Source organism: Dromiciops gliroides, chromosome 1 (genome assembly GCF_019393635.1).
Source record: "Dromiciops gliroides isolate mDroGli1 chromosome 1, mDroGli1.pri, whole genome shotgun sequence".
In the NCBI taxonomy this organism is placed as follows: domain Eukaryota; kingdom Metazoa; phylum Chordata; class Mammalia; order Microbiotheria; family Microbiotheriidae; genus Dromiciops; species Dromiciops gliroides.
The window spans coordinates 223,466,796-223,489,259 of record NC_057861.1 but is presented as its reverse complement, the minus strand read 5'-3'; the positions used below and the strand labels follow the sequence as shown (position 1 = coordinate 223,489,259).

At 38.8% G+C, this 22,464-nt stretch overlaps 1 pseudogene; it reads left to right on the top strand.

Moving 5' to 3' along the window:
- Positions 1-5,786: 5,786 nt before the first annotated feature.
- LOC122747566 overlaps positions 5,787-22,464 on the top strand; it is a 30,075-nt pseudogene continuing 13,397 nt past the window's right edge.

The window sequence follows — 22,464 nt, the reverse complement described above, 5'->3', positions numbered from 1 at the left end:
TATCGTATGTCTGTACAATTAGTTCACATTGAGCAATAGGAAATGGGGGAAGCAAAGGGTTAGCTAGAAATACACAGAATGTAGGGTGCCAAGCAATTGGGGAAGGGCTGAATAAATTATGGTATATGAATGTAATGGAATATTATTGTGCCATAAAAATTATTAATGAAACATTTTCAGAGAAACCTGGGAAAACTTGTACAAATTAATGCAAAGTAAAATGAATAGAACCAGGAGAACATTTTTACTGTAACAACGCTATTGTAAAAAGTTAACTACTTTGAAAAACTTTCAGACTCCAATCAATTCAATGATCAATCATTATTCCAGAGGACCAAAGAGAAAAAATGCTACCCATCTCCTTGACAGAGATGACAGTCTAAAATTGTAAAATGAGACACATTTTTGGATATGGCCAATATGGGAATTTGTTTTGCTTGCCTATTCATATCTATTATGAGAGTTTTGTTTTTCTTTTCTACTGGGGGAGGGTGTATAAAGAAAAATAAATAAATGCACCACTGTTGAAAAATAAAATTAGGAAGTTTTTTCTGACTACAATCCTAAATCTGCCTTTCTATAACTCCTATCCATTACTCTTAGTTCTCTCTTCTAGGGCCAAAATGAAGAAATCTAATTCTTCTTTCATATGACAGACCTTCAAATACTTAAGACCATCTATCACATCCTCTTCTACCCTAAAAGACTTTTTTTTTTTTTTTAGTGAGGCAATTGGAGTTAAGTGACTTGCCCAGGGTCACACAGCTAGTAAATGTCAAGTGTCTGAGGCCAGATTTGAACTCAGGTACTCCTGACTCTAGGGCCAGTGCTCTATCCACTGCGCCACCTAGCTGCCCCCCCAAAAGACTTTTTCAAGCTAAATATTACCAGTTCCTTCAATTGATATTCATATGTCATGGAATTAAAGGCCTTAATCATTCTTATTGTTCTCCTTTGTATGCAATGCAGTTTGTCAATTCCCCCCCCCCCCCCCCCCCCCCCGTTTTTTTGTGAGGCAATTGGGTTTAAGTGACTTGCCCAGGGTCACACAGCTAGTAAATGTCAAGTGTCTGATTTGAACTCAGATTTGAACTCAGGTCCTTCTGACTCCAGGGCCAGGGCTCTATCCACTGTACCACCTAGCTGTCCCCTGTCAATGACCTTTTAAAAATGTGGTTCCCCAGACTTAAGATAATAGTCCAGATGTGGCATGATCAGGGATCAGAATGCAATAGGACTCTCACCTCTCTATTCCTAAATGCTATACCTCTTTTAGTGTAGTCCTTCTATTCCCCCTTTCCCCTTCCATACTTTGACTAGAGAAGGATCTTGTGAACTTTGGAAGGTCAAAGGATTTTGAATATTTTCTTCTTATTTGAATCTATTATTTTCCCGATCGAGCTTCCCATTAGCATACTGGTCCTAACAACTTCCCTGGATTAATTAGCTGATTGATGAAGCAATATCTGCATTGGAAGTCAATAACAAACCAGGGGAACTTCATGAATACCCAATGAAGAGAAGAAAAGAACTTCTAGCATCCAGGAACTGTGAGTTACTCTTTTTGTCAAATGTGCTTTCTAAGCTTGAGCTTAAGTCTACTTTTCCCTGGACAATGCATTTGTAGGTAGGAAAAGTGTGTCATAGACTTTGGTCGGGGGCGGGGGGGGGGGGGGGGAGGGAAGGGGAATGCTTTGAACAGAGTGTTGTTACTATACAACCATGATAAATACCTCTTTCTAAAAGCTAAAGTCTGGCTGACTAATAGATATGAACTGAGAGTCACTGGGGAATTTCTGCACACTGATAGGAGCAATAGTATTATAAAGACACCCTCAAACACATCAAGGTAACCTAGAACCCCAAGGGGAAGTGTAGTAGTCATATTCTAGTGACCCAGCCTCACAGTACAAGTGGGTGTTAAAAGAGAAAAATCTAAAGCACGCACTACTTTTATAAATCACTTTGCAAACCTTAATACACTACATAGATATGAACTATTGCTATTATAAACTGTTCATTTTCAAATTATATTGACCAGTAAGTTGAGGCAAATAAATTCAGCTCTCTCTCAGGAGGTTGTCCTCTTTGGCGAAGCCTTCACAACCAAAGCCAAATGAAGGAATTTAGAGAATGTTTATACTTTTTTGTATCCCCAGAGTTTATCACACAGTAAGTGCTCCGTAAGTGCTGGTTGATGGAGGAATGGATTGATTATTTATAATATTCAGAGAGCTATGTGGATCATTGCATCAATTTTCCTTTTCCCTTTGCTGCAAGAGCCTGTATCCTCTCTGGGCCCTAGTGTTTGTAATTAATAGTAGAAAAAGAGAAGGGAAAGCATCCAGTGTTCTTGAGGTTACTTGGTGCCTTTGAAAATCTAGATATTTTCTTAAGAAATTAGTTCCGAAATGAAACCACAGATAAAAGTAAGAACAAGACATCCAGTATTTCAAAATGTTCTGGACTTAAAAAAAAGTTCTTGAAAATAAATGTCCATAAAACCAAGACAAAAATGTTTTTCGGCACTAAACTTGTGTCTTTCTGTTTCTACTAGACATTGAAAAAACACTGAAACATGACAAATTCCCAAAGTATGTTTCTCTAACCACTGTGATGTTTGCAGGCAGACAAACAGAATTTATGTAAGTTCCTGGAAAAGAAAAGGTTGAGAACAGCACTTAACTCTGTAAACCATAGGTTCACTTGTCCTTTGTCTTTGACTCTTGAGTGAATCTGGTTTAACTATCTTGGCAGTTCAAGACCAGGAATCAGAAACTCGTTTAGATGTTTGCTTTCATAACTATAGTACTACTATGTTCTCACTATCAGCCTCAGATTCCCAGCAGGGTATCTAATAGCTAAAAGGGACCATACATACTTGACCAAGAAAGAAGCCCATCTACTATCATACTGACAAGTGGTCATCCAGCCTCTCTTTAAATATCCAAAGTGAGAGGTAACTCTTTACCTCCCAAGGAAATCCATACTATTTTTTGATAGCTCTAATTGTTTAGACTTTTTTCATCATTACCCAAAGCCTAAATCTTCTTTCCTGCAACTTCTAACAAAAGCATCTCATAGGAAATGGTACTTGAGCTGACCCTTGAAAAGAGGTAGGAGTTCCAAGAGGTAGAGGTTATGAGAAAAAGAATATCAGGCTTGGAGGATGGAGGTGGAGAGAAAATGTTGTGTACAGCGAACATTGAGTAGGTGGTGGTGGTGGTGTAGCTGTGGTATTCATAATATGGAGCAGCTAGGTGGGTAGAGTTGTGGGTTTTGAAGTCAGAGACTCATTTTCCTGAGTTCAAATCCACCCTCAGACATTTGCTACCTAAGTGACCCTGGGCAAGTCTTTTAACCCTGTTTGCCATAGTTTTTCATCTGTAAAATAAGCTGGAGAAGGAAATGACAATCCACTCTAGTATCTTTGCCAAGGTCAAGAAGAGTGAGACAAGACTGAAACAATTCAATAACAACAACAGCAAACAACCAATTTATAATATAGCTGCCTATAAGGCTAGACCTGATGAAAAGATTCCTCTGGGGATAGATTTTGACAGTTTATGCCATTTTACAAGTCAGTAGTATGAATCTGATAATGTAGCACATAATTTTTAAAAAGCTACAACTAAAAGTTTATGCTTCATAGCAAACTTCTAAGGAATCATCTTAGAGATATTGTCATAAAGGACTATCATATAGTCTCCATTTTTCTCCACGCAGCTTTTTAGAGGGTTCTTTGACCTCTATAGAGAATGGTAGGTATGACCTTCTAGTCTAAAGAACACAAAAGTAGTTCCTAGGAGCCAGGTTCCTAAAGCAGTAATTATTGAGGATCACTATGGCCAACCTGGAAGTCTAGCCAGAATAAAACAAAGAAAATTATCAAGGTTCACTTCCTTCTCCCAGGCTACAGCCTTCCCTCCCCTAAGTATTATAGTCCAGCTCCAAAAGATAGAGGTGAAAGGATACAAATAGGGAACTTTCAAAAGCCTGCAAGCTATCACTAACTGAATGGAAAAATGTTTCAAATCACTAAGAAAACAAAAGTAAATTAAAACACCTCTGAAGTTTCACTTCTGAAGTTAAAACACCTTTGAAATGGACAAAAATGAGGAAAGATGGTAAATATTGGAGGAACAGTGAAAGGCATGGCTTTCTAATGTTCTATTATTGGAGCTATGAATAGGTCCAACCGTTTCAGAAAGCAATACGGAAGAATACCATAAAAGTCACTAAATTGTAGATGGCATAGTGAAAAGAGCACTAGACTTGCAGTCAGGAAAGCCTGAGCTTGAATCCTGACTCAGACACCTACTTGCTGTGTGACCCTGGGCAAGTCACTTAAACCTGTTTGCCTCAGTTCTTCATGTGTAAAATGAGTTGGAGAAGGAAATGGCAAACCACTCCAGTATCTGTGAAGAAAACCCCAATTGAGGTCACAAAGAGACTGAACAATAACACTACCACTGCCAAGCAATGTGCTATAAGATGAGGACACCAAAAAAAAAAAAAAAAAAAGGCAAGACACTCTTTGCCCTAAAGAGGTTTACCATCTAATGGGGATACAACATGCAAATATATACAAAACTCCTGGTTTTTCAATGCTTGAGGAAAGATCAGGAATCAGGAAACATGTAGGTAAAAGAAGCAAGCAGAGTATATTACAGTATCTATTACTAAACAAGCACAGGGAGGGGAAGTTGGGGAGTTTTTTGGAAACTTCCCTCAGTCCTTAAAGAAGTAAATGTAACACACAGTTCTTTGTTTCAAGATAGCTACGGAATTCTTGATGATCCACCTCACTCCCATTTCCACTGTAGCTCTGTCCTCATTTCAATTTTTTCTTTCCATTTCTTTTTTCCAGGCCTCTAGCTGCCAGTGCTTTCCAATGTCCAATTTCACCTGGTAAATCTCAAGCTAGCCTAAAGCTACAGCCTCCCTAATCCTCACTTTCATTCACCCCTCTCAAAGGCTGTGTATGTCTCTTTTAAAACGTCAATGAATGACCCAAGTCCTCACCAATCGAAGAGTGAAATGGTTCAAATTATTCTCATCACTGAGAAGCAAATGTTTGTGACTCTGAACTTACAAATCACAGAGTGCCCATCAGTTCTCAAACTCATATTAAATAGGTGTTTTTTCCCATTATTCATAGCTTTATTGTCACTTTGTTATTTATAGTTCTCGTCAGGAGAATATTGGTTTTGAGAAAATGGGCTTTTACAATAGTGAACGACTTGAGATGATTGAAATTACTGAAAGCACTATACTTCACAAATACAATCTATCTTGATCCCCTCCTCAGATCTAGGCTAGTTCATTGTCTATCTGTAATCAATCAATTAATCAACAAGTATTTAATAAGCACATACACTATGCCATGCTTACATTCTAAGTGGAGAAATACTATATACATATATAGGTATATAAGAGAATTATACAAAGAATTATAGATACAAGGTAACCTTAGATGAGAAGACACTAGCATCAGAAAAGAGTAAGACTCCTTCAGAAAATATCATATAAACTGAATCTTTTTTTTTTTTTTGCAGGGCAATGAAGGTTAAGTGACTTGCCCAGGGTCACACAGCTGGTAAGTGTCAAGTGTCTGAGGCCAGATTTGAACTCAGGTTCTCCTGAATCCAGGGCCAGTGCTTTATCCACTGTGACACCTAGCTGCCCCCATATAAACTGAATCTTAAGGGGGATTCTTCCAAATGGAGGTGAGGAAGAACATTCCAGGCAAGGGAGACTTCAGTTCAAATGTATGGAAGTGGGAGATGGAGCATCACATAAGGAACAGCAAGCAGACCAATATGGCTGCTCTCCATGGTGTGTGGAAGAAGAACAGAAAGGCAGAAAGGGGCCAGGTTGTACAGAGTTTTAAATGCCAAACAGAGAATTTATATTTGATTCTAGAGGGAGCTCTTGACATTTATTGGTCAGATCTGAACTTTAGGAAAATCACTTTGCCAAATACATGGAAGATGGATTGGAGCAGGGAGAGAGTTGAGACCGTTAAAAGGACTATTTCAATAGTTCAGATGAGATAGGATAAGGATGTGAACAAGGGTGGGGGTTATGCTAGGAGAATATAACTGATTGATGTTATGTAGATAGAAATGACATAATTTGGCAACTGAATGCATATGTAGGGTGAATGAGAATAAGGATTTAAGAATGATACCGAGGTTCTGAATGTGTTAATAGAAGGATGGTGGTTTCCTTAACAAGCAATAGTAAAGATAAAGAAAGGGAGGTTAGGGGAATAATGTTGAGTTTCAGATGCCTACAGGATATCTGGTTCTAAGTATCCAATTGTCAGTTTCTGGTGTAGTCGAAAATAGGAAAAAATATCGAGATTTGGGAGGGGTCATCAAGTGAGAGAGTGTAGAGATAAAAGAGAAGGGGCCCGGATTTGAACTCAGGTCCTCCTGAATCCAGGGCCAGCGCTTTATCCACTGCTCCATCTAGCTGTCCCCAGTACACTTTTTTTTTTATCAAAGAAGTATTTTATTGTTTTCTAGTTACATGTAAAGATATTTTTCCTTCTTTTTTAAATAGAATTTTATTTTTCAAAATATATGTAAAAACAAATTTTAACATCAATTTAAAAAAAATTGTTCCAACTTCTCTTCCTCCTCCATTTCCACCCCCCACCCACGAGAACTCAAGCATTTCAAAATAAGTTATACATGAGTAGTCATGGAAAACATTCCCACATTAACTAGGTTGTGAGAGAAAACAGTCAAAAAACTCCCAAAACTTCAGACTGAGGAATTGTCAAAGAGAAAAAAATTAAAAAAAAAAAAGTTTTTCCAGGGGCAACTAGGTGGTGCAGTGGACAGAGCACCGGCCCTGGAACCAGGAGCACCTGAGCCCAAATCCAGCCCCAGACACCCAACACCCACCAGCCGCGCGACCCTGGGCAAGCCACCCAACCCCAATTGCCTCACCAAAAAAAAAAAAAAAGAAAAAGAAAAAGAAAAAAAATGTGTTTCCAACTATTTTCAGATACTATCACTTCTTTCTCTGTAGATGGGTTGCCATTTTCATAAGTCCTTCAGGGTTATATTGGACCATTGCCTTGCTGAAAATAGCCACATGCTTCCCAGCAGATCATCTTACACTATTGCTGTTATTTTGTATATAGTGCATTTCACTCTGCTTCAGTTCATGTAGGTCTTTCCAGATTTTTCTAATAGTATCCTGTTCATCATAACCTAAATAAAGTACCTTAAACTTGACAAAGAATTTTCTTCATATTAGCCCAGCAAAGTCATCATAACTATTTCCCTCCATCCTATTCCCTTCTCATGATATTTATTCTATTTTCTATCTTCTTTTAAACCCAGTACACTTTTAAAAAACCGACTTTATCACTCTAGTTTGGAGAAAGCATTTTTGCATTGCAACTGATTTCACTGAGGATACTTTATAGGAATCAGTTCATTAATTATAATGACATTAATAATCTGTGAACAGGAACATTTGGAGAATCATAGATCACATGCTTTAGACCTATAAACAAACTTCTTGTTGTTCCATAGTTTCAGTTGTGTCTTATTCTTTGTGATCCCATTTCAAGTATTCTTGGCAAAGGTTCTGGAGAGGTTGTCCATTTCCTTCTCCACCTCGTTTTATAGATGAGGAACTTAAGGCAAACAGGGTGGAGTGACTTGCTCAGGGTCACACAGCTGGTAAGTGTCTGAGACCAGATTTGAACTCAGTTCTTCCAGACTTCAGGTCTGGTGCTCTATCCACTGCTACTTTAAGAAATGAACTTTCTTGAAAAATAAAGTCCAACCCTCTCATTTTACAGATAACAAAGCAGAAATAGATAAAGTTTAAGGAATTTGCACAAGGTCACAAAGATAGGATAATAGACAATTCTGGAAGGGACCTTATAGATTATCTGTTCCAAACTACCTATTTTACAAGTAGAGGAAACTGAGACCCTAAGCTGTAAAGTAACTTACCCAAGTGGCACCTAACCGATAGATTGCTGGGCCTAGAGTCAGGAAGACGGGTTCAAATCTCCTCTTAGACACTGTGAGAAAATGGGTAGTTGTCTCTTCTCAATGAGGATATAACAGTCAATCATACTCCTCCTGTCCTGTTTTTAGGACAAAGGTCTCAGATCCTCTCCTCCCCCTCTGGCTAACAAAATCACATGGTTCAAGGAGCCCTGTTCTCAATAAGGTCTGCTCTGGAGTTGTGTCCATATGAGGAAGAATAAGGTCCACTCCTGAGTTATGCCCATATAAGAAAGAGAGATGGTAATACTGCATTCCAATTAGCTGGTTTCTGGGTGTAGATTGTAACCCTTGAGTAATCAGACCAATGATGAAAAAGAGAAAGGTCCATTCACATTGGGGACTAGGGTTTAAAACCGGGCCTGTGAGCCCCCTTTCTTTGCACCCACTAACTGCACACTAGGGTGCCTCCTTCTCACGAGAAGGAAAGAAAAGAGCCTTTGTCACATCACTGCTGAGTTTCCGAGAATTATTGAGAAGAGAATTGTTTTCCCTCACAGACACTTAATTGCTGTGTGACCATGGGCAAAGTCCCTTAACCTCTGTTTGCCTCAGTTTTCTCTAGCATAAAATGGGGATAATAATAGCACTTACCTCCCAGGGTTGTTGTGAGGATCAAATGGATGATATGCATAAAGATAATGTTTATGTATTAGCCCAATGTCTGGCACATAGAAAGTGCTATATCAATGCTTATTTCCTTTCTTTTCTTTCCCTTCTCCTCTAAGATCACCCAGCTAGTAAGTGACAGGGCCAGGATTCAAACCCAGGTTTTGATTCCAAATCTAGCACCATTTTTACTCCTCCATTGCTATAGTCAATAGTAAAGAGACCGATAATATCACAGCTGATGTCTTGACTTGTTCAATAATTAGATTTAAGTGAGGCAGAGTTGTACAATGTCGAATTCTTAACTCCAAGTCTAGTTTTTCCCCTTCCATGCTGTCCTATACCATTCTATCTTGTCATTACAAAAGAAGATCCTTCCTTTGCTTGAATATTATTCAAAACATCTTCCATGACACTGTTGAACACTCTGAATGACCATATGTTTCTCTATTTTATATTGTCTGTGTTGCCAAAATAGAGTGGATTAGTAAGCAAAATCATATGTAGTCTTATTTGTTATTGAATCTTATATGATTTGGATTTATATATACAAATTCCTTCACTGAAGTGAGCCTTCAAGGTTGTATTTTATTCTATGATGTCAGATGCTTTCTTAAAATAAATACAATGATAGCCTACCTATTTCCTTCTTATATATTCATTAATGATATTGTGAGATTTAAAATTGGATATTAGATCATAAATCTCCCCTCTTTAACCTTTCCCTTAATTTATCTCCCAGACTAGTAAATGGAAGAAGCTTCTGGTTTTCTAGTTAGAGCTTTATTGTGTGGTAGCTACCAGGTGATATTGATTAGAGGGATAGGAAAGTAGAAATACAAAACAAATAGTCTTAAGTCTAAGCTTAGTCTATATTACATATAAAACTCACCAAAAGCCCAAGGCCACCTTTGGGGAGAGAGAGAGAGAGACTGAGTCAAGCGCGTGCTGCTGCTAACCGTGAGCCGGGCTGAGTCGAACTCCAGTCAGCGTCTGTCTATGCAGCGCAGCCAGGAGACCAGCAGAGCAGGAAAAGGATCCCACTTCCGTTCTCTCCTTGCCTTTTAAGCTCGCACCCCGGAAGTCGAGTGCTTAGCAGGCGGACTGGTGTGCGTAGCTCATGCCATTGGTCTCCTCCCCGAAAGGGTGGTCCTTAAAAAAAACTGGCGTCTCTCCATTATCGCTAACCGACTGTTAAAACTTTTTACCACAATATCATTAATATATACTTAGACTATTCTCATCAAGAATTTATAGAGATCTTCTCTTTTACTTTTTTTTTTTTTTGGATAAAAGCCCATTTCTGATCTTTTCCATTCTCTTAAGGGCTTCCCCTTTTTGAGATATAAAGAGGCATCATTTCTGAACAGTTTCACTTTGTTTTTTCCTTGAGCATTGATTTTTTTTCTGTATGTATTTATGTATTCATATCCTATTAATCTCCCCAATGCCTCTATTTATTTGTTTGTTTATTTTTTTTTTAAAGTTCAGTTCCAAGTTCTCTCCTGCCCTTGAGCCTCTCCTCTACTCATTGAGAAGGCAAACAATATTTTATTTTTTTAATAAATAAAAGTATTTTATTATTTTCCAATTACATATAAGGATAGTTTTCAACATTTATTTTTATAAAATTTTTAGTTCTAAATTTTTCTCCCACCCTCCCTCCCCTCCCTCCTCCCCAAGATGGAAACAGTCTGATATAGGATATATATGTGCAATCACATTAAACATATTTCTACATTAGTCATTTTGTGAAAGAAGAATCAGAGCACAAGAGAAAAAGCTAAAAAAAAAAAAAAGGGAAAAAAACCAGCCCCAAAGTAGAAACAGTATGGTTCAATCTGCATTCATAATTCACAGTTCTTTTTTCTGGATGTTGAGAACATTTTCTATCATGAGTTCTTTGAAACTGTTTTGGATAGTTGCACTCCTGAGAAGACCCAAGTCTATCACCACTGTTCATCACACAATGTTGCTGTTACTTGTACAATGTTCACCTGGTTCTGCTCCTCTCAGTCAGCATCAGTTCATGTAAGTCCTTCCAGTTTTCTTTGAACTCCTCCTGCTCATCATTTCTTACAGCACAATAGTATTCCATTACAGTCATATACCACAACTTGTTTAGCCATTCCCCAATCGATGGGCATTCCCTTGATTTCCAATTATTTGCCACCACAAAGAGAGTTGCTATAAATATTTTTGTACATGTGGGTCCTTTTCCCTCTTCTATTATCTCTTTGGGATACAAACCTAGCAATGGTACCACTGGGTCAAGTGGTATGAACAGTTCCATAGTCCTTTGGGCATAGTCCCAAATTGCTCTCCAGAATGGTTGGATCAGTTCACAGCTCCACCAACAATGCAGTAGTGTTCCAGTTTTTCCATGGCTTCTCCAACATTTATTATTTTCATTTTTTGTCATATTAGCCAATCCGAGAGGCATCAGGTGGTACGTCAGACTTGTTTTAATTTGCATTTCTCTGATCAGTAGTGATTTAGAGCATTTTTCATATGCAATAGATAGCTTTGATTTCTTCATCAGAAAACTGCCTGTTCATATCCTTTGACCATTTCTCAATTGAGGAATGACTTACATCCTTATAAATTTGATTTCATTCTCTGTATATTTTAGAAATGAGGCTTTTATCAGAAATACTGGTTATAAAAATTGTTTCCCAGTTTTCTGTCTCCCTTCTAATTTTGGCTGCATTGCTTCTGTTTGTGCAAAACCCTTTTAATTTAATGCATTTTATAATATTCTCTATCTCTTGTTTGGACATAAATTGTTTTTGTCTCCATAGATCTGAGAGGTAAACTATTTCTTCCTCTCCTAATTTATCTATGGTATCACCTTTTATGTCTAAATTATGTGCCCATTTTGATCTTATTTTTGTATAAGGTGTAAGATGTTGGCCTATACCTAGTTTCTTCTATACTATCTTCCAGTTTTCCCAGCAGTTTTTGGCAAATACTGAGTTCCTATCCCAGAAGCTGGAGTCTTTGGGCTTATCAAACAGTAGATTACTATAGTCATTTACTACTGTGTCTCCCGTGCCTAAGTTATTCCACTGATCCTCCACTCTATTTCTTAGCCAGTACCAAATAGTTTTGATGATTGCTGCTTTATAGTATAGCTTCAAATTTGGTATGGCTAGCCTACCTTCCTGTGCATTTTTTTCATTAGTTTACTTGATATTCTTGACTTGTTGTTCTTCCAGATGAATTTTGTTATTATTTTTTCTAACTCTATAAAATAATTTTTAGGTAGTCTGATCGGTATGGAACTGAATAAGTAAATTAATTTAGGTAGAACTGTCATTTTTATTATATTAGCTCAGCCTGTCCATGAGCAATTGATATTTTCCCAATTATTTAGATCTGATTTGATTCGTGTGAAAATTGTTTTGTAATTGTGTTCATGGAGTTCCTGGGTTTGTCTTGGCAGGTAGACTCCCAAGTATTTTATACTATCTACCATTACTTTAAATGAAATTTCTCTTTCTATCTCTTGCTGCTGAGCTTTGTTGGTCATGTATAGAAATGCTGATGATTTATGTGGGTTTATTTTATGTCCTGTAACTTTGCTAAAGTTGTAAATTGTTTCAAGCAGTTTTTTTGTTGATTCTCTAGGATTCTCTAAGTATACCATTACCTCATCAGCAAAGAGTAAAAGGCAAACAATATTTTAACCCAATGCCATTATATATGAATGCCATTATTATGTTTTCACTAGTACTTAAGCTATTGAGGTGGTAGCCTCATTGTTGATAAGAACAAATTGCTATGGAATGCCAGAAAATCTGTTTGTTTTCATATATGTTTGCTAGTTTCATCTACAGATGTTCCTAAAATAATCTGCTTTAGCTGGATCTAATGCAAAGTTCTTTTTGGGCTCTCTTCTCGTTAGCCACTTTTCTTTGTTAGCCCTGAGAGGATATTGGTATTCTCAATTTTTTCTTCCCACCAGAAGGGGTGCAGTTGAAATCCTCACAAACCATGCCTCCACTGGGCCAGTAAGAAGATAGAACTTTCTTTTCTAATCCCTTCTTTATTTCCTTCAAGTAAAGAGATGAATTTTTTTTCCTCTTGGACTAGTGCCTGCTCCTATAGAAGCAGAATGGCTCCAATTAGCTCATTCTTTTAGTAGAAATTTAAATGAGCTCTGAGAGACTGCTAAGTGGCTCAGTGGATAGAGTGCCAGGTTTAGAGTCAGGAAGAACTGAGTTCAAATCTGACCTTAGACATTCACTAGCTGTGTAACCCTAGGCAAGTCACTTACCCTTGTTTGCCTGTTTCCTCATATGTAAAATAAGCTGGAGTAGGAAATGGCAAACTCCTCCAGTATCTTTGCCAAGGAAAACCCAAATGTGGTCACAAAAAGTTAGATATGACTGAAAAACAGCAAGTGAGATATGAGTTAAAGCTATTCTTGGGAGAGTTATATGATTATTCACAAAACTAAACTGTGACAGCTCCCAAGGATGTGTTTTAACTTCATCCCAGAACTTCATGGTCCTAGCATAGATAGTTATGCCTTTTCTCAATCTTCATTCTCCTAGATCTCTTTACAACTTTTTATACTGTTGATCATTCTTGCCTCCTTGATACTCTCTTCTCTTTAGGTTTTTGGGGCACTACTCCCTCCTAGTTTTCCTCCTTTATCTAGGTCATGCCTTTTAACCTTAGGTATTCCATAGGGTTTTGTCCTGGGTCCTATTCTCTTCTTTTCTCCCTCTATACATCTTCATTTGGTGATCTCATCAGCTTCCATGAATTTAATTACCATCTCTATGCAGAAGATTCTCAAATTATCTATCCTGCCCCAACCTTTCTGCTTATCTCCAATCTCACATCTCCAAATGCCTTTCAGATATTTCTTTTTTTGTTTAGAATTTTATTTTCCAAACTATATGTAAAAACAAATTTTGACATCAATTTTTAAAAACTTTGTGTTCCAACTTCTTTTCCTCCCTCCCTTCCCACCCCCCACCCCCAAGAACTCAAGCAATTCAATATAAGTTATACATGAGTAGTCATGGAAAACATCCCCACATTAGCTAGGTTGTGAGAGAAAACAGAGAAAAAACAAAACTTCAGATTAAGGAATTGACAAAAAAAAAGTGTTTCAATCTGTTTTCAGATACCATCAGTTCTTTTTCTGTGGATGGATTGCAATTTTCATAAGTCCTTCAGGGTTATATTGGATCATTGCCTTGCTGAAAATAACCACGTGCTTCCTAGAAGATCATCTTACACTATTGTTGTTATTTTGTATACAGTACATTTCACTCTGCTTCAGTTCATGTGGGTCTTTCCAGGTTTTTCTGATAGCATCCTGTTCATCACAACTTTTATATAGTACCTTAAACTTGACAAATAATTTTCTTCACAATAGCCCAGCAAAATAGGTACCATGCATTTTGCCATTATAGTCAATCATCATAACTGTTTCTCTCAATCCTATTCCCTTCCCATGATATGTACTCTATTTTCTATCTTCTTTTACCCTATTCTTCCTCAAAAGTGTTTTACTTCTGACTCTCCCCTCCCCTGCTCTGCCTTCCCTTCTTTCACCCTTCCCTCCTTATCCCTCTTCCCCTCCTTTCCTGTAGGATTAGATAGATTACTCCTCTCAATTGGGTGTGAATGTTATTCCCTCCTTGAGCCCACTCTGATGAGATTAAGGTCTTTGAGCTAATTCTGTGTTCTAAATTTTTCTTCCTCCCTCCCTCCTCAACCTTCCCTATGAAATCAAGCAATTGAATATGTCATACATGTGCAGTTATGCAGAACATCTTCACCTTCCTTGAAAGTGTTTTGCCTTTTACTGCTCCCTCCCCCAATCTGCCCTTCCCTCCTTTCCCTCTTCTCCCCGCCCCCCCCCCCATCTCCTTCCCCTTTCACTTTCCCTCAGGGCAAAAATACATTACTATACCCACTTGAGTATGTATGTTATTCCATCTTTTTTTTTTTTTTGGTGAGGCAATTGGGGTTAAGTGACTTGTCCATGGTCACACAGCTAGTAAGTGTCAGGGGTTTGAGGCCGAATTTGAACTCAGGTCCTCCTGAATCCAGGGCCAGTGCTCCATCTACTGCACCACCTAGCTGCCCCTGTTATTCCCTCTTTGAACCAATTCTGATGATAGTAAAGTTCACTCACTCTCCCACTCCTTCCCCCTCTTTCCCTCACCTCCATAAGCTTTTTTCTTGTTTCCTTCATATGAACTACCTCTCCCCAGTCCACCTCTCCCCTTCCCCCTCCCCATGTCCATTCCTCCTACCCTCCAACCTCATTTTAAAGATGTCATCATGGGTTAGCTAGGTGGTAAAGTGGACAAAGCACCAGCTCTGGACCCCGGAGGCCCTGAGCCCAAATCTGGCCCCAGACATAAGACACTCCACCTTGTTTGTCCCACAAAGAACAAGGATAAACAAAAAATGAATGCTTTACACATATCATCCCTTCATATTCAGTTCAGACCTGTGTTCTCTGTGTATTCCTTTCAGCTACCTTCATACTGAGAAAGTTGTTATGAGTTCAAAGTATTATCTTCCCATGTAGAAATGTAAACAGTTTAATCTTTGAATATCCCTCATGATTTCTTTTTCCTGTTTACCTTTTTATGCTTCTGTAGGGTCTTGTATTTGAAAGTCAAATTTTCTATTCATTTCAGGTGTTTTCATAACAAATGCCTGAAAGTCTTCTTTTTCATTGAAGTCCCATTTTTTCCTCTGAAAGGGGCAGCTAGGTGGTTCAGTGGATAGAGCACCGACCCTGGAGTCAGGAGGACCTGAGTTCAAATCCAGCCTCAGACACTTAACACTTACTAGCTATGTGACCGTGGGCAAGTCACTTAAGCCCAATTGCTTCACAAAAAAAAAAAAAAAGATTATATTCAGTTTTGCTGGGTAGGTGATTCTTGGCTGTAGTCCCAGTTTCTTTGCCCTCTGGAATATCATATTCCATGCCCTCTGGTCCTTTAATGTAGAAGCTGCTAGATCTTGCTTTATCCATCTATATCTATATCTATATATATCCATCTATATATCTATATATCTTACTGTTCCACAGTATTTGAATTCCTGTTTTTCTAGCTGCTTTCAATATTTTCTCCTTGACTTGGGAGCTCTGGAATTTGGCCATAATATTCCTAGAGGTTTTCCTTTTGGGATCTCTTTTGGGAGGTGATAGGTGGATTCTTTCAATTTCTATTTTACCTTCTGCTTCTACAATATCAGGATAATTTTCCCTGACTATCTCCTGGAAGTTACTGTCTAAACTTTTATTTTGGTCATGGTTTTCAGGTAGTCCAGTGATTTCAAATTATCTCTCCTGGATCTATTTTTAAAATTCATTTGGATTTGCTTTACTGTGTCTTAGTTTTTCATAAAGTCACTAGCTTCCATTTGTTCAATCCTAATTCTTAGGCAATAATTTTCTTCAGAGAGCTTTTGTATCTTCTTTTCCATTTGGCTTTTCAAGCTGTTGACTTTTTTCTCATGACTTTCCTGCATCACTCTTATTTCTCTTTCCATTCTTTCCTCCACCTCTCTAAATCTTCCTTCTATCTCTCCTACTTTCTCTTTAAAGTCCCTTTTGAATGTTTCCATGGCCTGAGACCAATTCATATTTTTCTTGGAAGCTTTGGATATAGGGCCCCTGAAGTTGCTATCCTCTTCTTTGTGTTCACCTAGATCTTCCTTGTCACTAAAGAAACTTTTGATAGCTCTCAACTTTCTTTGCTTGCTCATCTTGCCATCTTTTATTTGACTTTTAACTCCCTCTTACAGTGGGTCCCTACTTCCAACCTACACTGAGCTGGAGAAGGAAATGGGGAAAACCCCAAAAGGAGTCACAAATGGTCAGACACAACTGAAATAACTAAACAACAACAAAACTAGAATTAAGTGGGGCGGGGGGGGGGGCGGTGTTAGGAAAGACTTGCTGTAAAAGATGGGATTTTAGTTGTGATTTAAAGGAAGCCAGGGAGGTTGGTATTTGAAGTGGAGGAAGAGGAGCACTCTAGGCATCGGGGACAGCCAAAGAAAATGCCCAGAGCAAAGAAGTTGAGTGTCTTGTATGTGAAAGAGCAAACAGACCAGTGTCACTGCATCAAAAAGTACATGTTGAGGGAAGCCTGGAAAGCTTCAGAGGGTCCCAAGTGTTTTGGTTTGAGGAAGGGCAGGTTTTTCTCTCACCTGGCCTGTTCTCTGGTCTGAAGATAACCTCAAGCCTACTTGTTAATTACCCAGCCGGCAGAACTATGTGTGCTGTGATTCTTAGCTTCAATGAGGCTGTGCCCCTCACCAACCTGGGCCTCCCGCAGCTCAGGATTTTTTTCTGGTTCCCTGCTAGGGTGGGATAGCCAAATTCCTCCTTGGGTCCCGCAGACACCCTTATTCTCCCCTGCTCCCAGCCAGCTGTTCAGCCCTCTCACCCAACCGTAAGCTCAGTTCCAGAAGATGCCTGTGCTGCAGCTGATTTGGAGGCTCAGGGGTCAGTTTCTCTTGCGCAGCATGTCTGGGGTCTCTGTTGGTGTGATCAAGGGGTTGGACTCTGCTTGCAGCCCAGCACAGCCCCCTTTAATCTGGAAAATAATCTCAGCTATCTTTTTGTGGGTTTTGTAGCTCCAGGGCTTGTTTTATTGCTGTTTTGGGGGTTGTGTCAGGAGCTCTGTGCATTTAATGTCTTTCCTCTGCCATCTTGGCTCTGACTTTTTAAGCTTAACATGTCCAAAACCAAACTCATTGTCTTTTCCCTTTTCCCCTACCCCAGTCCCTACCTTCCCTTTTGCTATAGAGGGTAGTATCATCCTCTCAGGCTCACAACCTAGCAGTCATCCTCTGCTCTCCCCATCATACTCTAACCAGGCCTATCAATTTCACCTTCACAACATCTTTCAAATAGACCTCCTTCTCTCTTCTGACACTGCCACCACTCAAGTGCAGACCCTTACCACCTTTTGCTTTAGCTTGATGGTGGGTCTGCTTGCCTCAATGCTTGCCTACCTTAATGCATCCTCCATTCAGTCACTAAAATTATTTTCCCAAAGTACAGATCTGATCATGTCACTTGCTCTACTACTCAATAAACTCCAGTGGCTTCCTATTGCCTCCAGGATCAAATACATAATGTTATGTTTGGCATTCAAAGCCCTTCATAACCTACTCCCCTCCTACCTTTCCAGTCTTCCCTCAACATGTACTTTTTGATGCAGTGACATTGGTCTGTTTGCTCTTTCACATACAAGACACTCAACTTCTTTGCTCTGGGCATTTTCTTTGGCTGTCCCCCATGCCTAGAGTGCTCCTCTTCCTCCACTTCAAATACTAACCTCCCTGGCTTCCTTTAAATCACAACTAAAATCCCATCTTTTACAGTAAGTCTTTCCTAACACCCCCCCCCCCCCATTCTAGTTTTGTTGTTGTTTAGTTATTTCAGTTGTGTCTGACCATTTGTGACTCCTTTTGGGGTTTTCCCTATTTCCTTCTCCAGCTCATTTTATAGATGAAGAAACTGAGGAAAACAGGGTGAAGTGACTTTCCCAGGGTCACATAGCTAGTAAGTGCCTGAGGCCAGATTTTAACTCAGAAAGATGTGTCCTAGCACTCTATCCACTCTACCACTTAGCTGCCCCTTAATTTTAGCGCCTTTCCTCTGTTAATTATTGCCCATTTATTCTGTTTATAGTATGTTTGTATATATTTCTTTACATGTTGTCTTCTCTATTAGGTTGTGAGCTCTTTGAGGACTGATACTGCCTTTTGCCTCTTTTTGTATCTCTGGTACTCAGCACAGTGCCTGGTATAGGCAGGCATTTAACAAATATTTATTGATTGATTGAGATACCCTGTGAAATAGAAAATCCCTTAGAACAATTCCCCCCCCACCTCAAATATATCATCTCAAGTAGTGAGCAATGGTAGATATAAACAAAGCATTTTTAATGTTGCTTACAGGTGCCAAGCATAAACTCATTTTACAAAATGGAATCAGGCTTATAAGGTATTATATACAATACAGGATACAACAAAAGACAGTGTTGTTTTGTGGTTTTTAGTTTTGCCTAGATTGACTAGGGAGGAGAGAGAGGCAAGAAAAAAGATGATGAAGATATCCCTCAACTTCTTAGCTTTGCAAATGGGGGAAGAGGGAGGAGGGAGGAAATAGAGAATACATAAATTCAATAGATTCCAGAAGCAACTCAAGGCAGACACATTCAAGCAAATCACAAATTCTTTTCAGGCAGATCACTCCTTAAGCAATCAATGAACCTATGAGGGCCAATATGGAGCATTATTTGGGTGACTCGCCTTAATATTGGGGTCCCAGAAATATGAGGGACCTTTTAGGTTCTATCTCTGCTCTGAACTGCCCTTTTTAGATATTTCTCCCAGGCCAATAAGAAAGGAGCCTCTAAGCTTTAGTTCACAAAAGGATCAGATTTTATTACTTGGGAATTAATTAAACAACAAAGGTAAAATTAATAAGAATCAAAGATAAGGAAATAGGAAAATAGAAATACAGATAAATGCTCTTAACTCTACACTTAACCTATGCAACCCCAGACTGTTTCCAATTAAGCTAGTTCAAAGAAATTTAGGGTTTTCTGTAATTAACTCACCAACCCCGGACAGTCTACAGTTGCTCACACCACACCAAGACAGAACAAACACGTGACACCGCAAGGGGAGTCTCCAGACAGAGAGAGCCGAGAGCAAGCTTGAGTTCCAGAAGAAGCCTAGCGTTCTGGAAGCAGCCTAGTGTTCAGGAAGCCCCCCTCACCTCCCTTCAGGGAGTGTTTCTCTAATTTTTACCACATTCCCTGCCTTTGTTTCTTTAGAAAACCCTTATGGGTTTGCCGATGAAACAGCCAAAAATAACAGAATATAATACCCTATGCTAGCAAACAATATGTTAATGCCAATATAGAAAAGGGAGAGAGGAAAGTTTTGTCCAGAGGGGCTGTCCCTCATGAACTGACACTTTGACACTGGCTTTGCAGAGGGAGGGCCTCTGCAGAGAGTACATGTTACAGATGGTGTATATAATAACAGAAGGAAAAAACAACAAAACAAAACTGTTCATTTTAAGTCTCTGAGCTCTTGTCTTCTTGGAGTGGTAAGATGTCATCAGGAGAAAACTGGACTCTGGTCTGGAAGGCTGGATTCACTTCTTTAGCTGTTGAACAGCTGGATTTTCACTAATCCTTAGCATAGCATTGTCAATGATCAAATTAATACATTCCATTACAAACCATAGAAGGGTCCAGATACTCGGGATTATAGTATATCCTTTAGTCCAGTTTGAGTAACATTGTCCTTCACTGGCAATAAGCTTACACTGCTGGATTGTCTATCTGCAACCTTGTGTCCCTCTTCTCACAGCTTCAAAATCCCTGTCTCTCTTCTTTTATATGGCTTCTACCTTTCAGGGTCCTTCCGTTTCTCCTTCCAGCTGAGAAAACTTCATTTCCCAATAGCCCCCACATAAGACTACATATTATTTTGTGAGGTTATATTTCTTGTAACCTCTTAGTATCCTCTTCAATGATGTTTTGAAACATGAGCTTGTACTCTAAGCATCTGTTGGCTTCAGTTGCCATGTCTCTTCCTTTGTCTAGGAGACAATATTTACTGGTCAGGCAGTTTCTGGTTTCTTTTGGCCAGGGAAATGTTTTGTCCTGTTTTATACTTCTCTAAGAAATGATGATAGTGACTAATGCAGAAATATGTTTGATATGATTGTACATATATAACCCATATCAGATTACTTGCTGTCTTGGGGAGGGGGGAGGAAGGGAGAAAAATTTGAAACTGGAAATCTTATGAAAACAAATGTTGAAAACTATCTCTACATGAAACTGGAAAATAATAAAATACTTTTATAACTAAAAAAATAAATTTGTATGGAAATTGCATGTAAAATACAGAGTACTACAAAGGAAATAAATTATAATAAAATATGGTTATCAATTGAAAAGTTAATTTTTAAAAAATGGTGATAGTCAAAGTCAGTGCCTTTGCTTTTGGACATTTCTCATTTTTTGGAGTCCATAATTTACTTTGAAATGATGAGACCAGAACTACTATTCTATATAGCATGTTCTTAGCTTTATCTTTCCTTATAATTTGGTGTTTATTTTTAAATCAACAAATATTTAAGGAAAAGTCATGCTACTGTCAGAAAAACAAGTCTGAAGGCATGCTTCACCATCATTTTCATATGCAAAGGACAACATTTTCTATGTTAACAGTGCTGAGCAGTGCTATCACTACAGTGGTCATTAATACACAAGATGAGAGCTCTCTGAAAATTCCCATTTGTGTTTATCCCTCAGGTCATGAATGGGAGATAGTACTCAAAGGGGCTTGAAGGACTTTTTAGCTAGATAATTTCTTCTCTTTACAAACAGAATACTTGTTATTCTGTAAGGAATTTTAACTACCAGATAGCTGGAACAAAATCACCTTACAATTTAAACCATTTGTACAATGTTCCCTGTAACAGTCATCTTTATAGAGATTCTTACTGGTATAACAGCACTTACTCTGACTCTCACCACCTAAAGGCCAGGTATGTTAAATTTTACCCATCTCCTGGGGTTTTTCTGATACCATTTAGGGGCACTGAGGGCATCTACTATCAGTTCTAGCCCCCATCCACAGTGTTCCTCAAATTTTAGGAGGGTATGCTGTACCCTTAGTTCCATTTAATTACTTAACATTCAGATAAGTTTTTTTGGGGGGGCTGGATGGGGCAATGAAGGTTAAGTGTCTTGCCCAGTGTCACACAGCTAGTAAGTCTCAAGTGTCTGAGGCCGGATTTGAACTCAGGTCCTCCTGAATCCAGGGCCAGTGCTTTATCCACTGTGCCATCTGGCTGCCCCCAGATTAGTTTTTACGAAGGAATATTTACTTCAAAGGAAAAGCAAAAATAAACATACAAACATTCCCTTAACACTTTGGACGCATTCCCCATCTACTACCTCATATTCTGGGGAGGAGAAAAGGATTAGGCATACAATTTAGCTCAGTTCCTATATAGCATAGTCCCATGTTCCAAGTCCAAAGCCCTGGCTAGGCTCAAATCCCAGGTACCCTGACTCCTCAAGGCTTCACTGCTAGGCTGGCAGCAACATCCAGCCATGGATCCTACCTCCAAAATTGCTATGATAAGTTTCCATGCCCAGGTAGATTCTACTACTTGCACCTAGAACTGAAAAAAGACTAATTAAACAGACCAAAACAAAGTCTCAAGACTGTTTCTCGTGGGGTGGATATGATAAGAGGAGAGGAGAGGAGAGGAGAGGAAAGGAGAAGGTAGGCTTCCTAGTTAGTCTGTTCATGGCACCATACTCTGGGTGAATATGACTTTTGCCTTCTCTGGATGTTGCAGTAAAGAGAGTGTCCCAGTCTAGAAGTTTTTAAAGCTGCCAGTAGAAAAATCTATTGCTACATAGCAACTGGTTTTGTTTTTGTTTTTTTTTTGATAAATCCAAAGATTTCAGCTATTGGGGCAAGAACTCACTATTATTTGACAAAAACTCTTGGGAAAATTGGAAAGCAGTCTGGCAGAAACTAGGCAGAGACCAGCATCTCCCATCATATACCAAGAGAATCACAAAATGGGTACATGATTTAGACATAAAGGGTGATACAACAAGCAAATTAGTGGAGCATGGGGAAAAACCCCTCAATTCTATAGATAGGGTAACAGTTCATGACCAAATAAGAGAGAAGTTTCTGGGAACTAAAATGCATAATTTTGATTACATAAAATTAATTTTTTTGCACAAGCACAACCAATGCA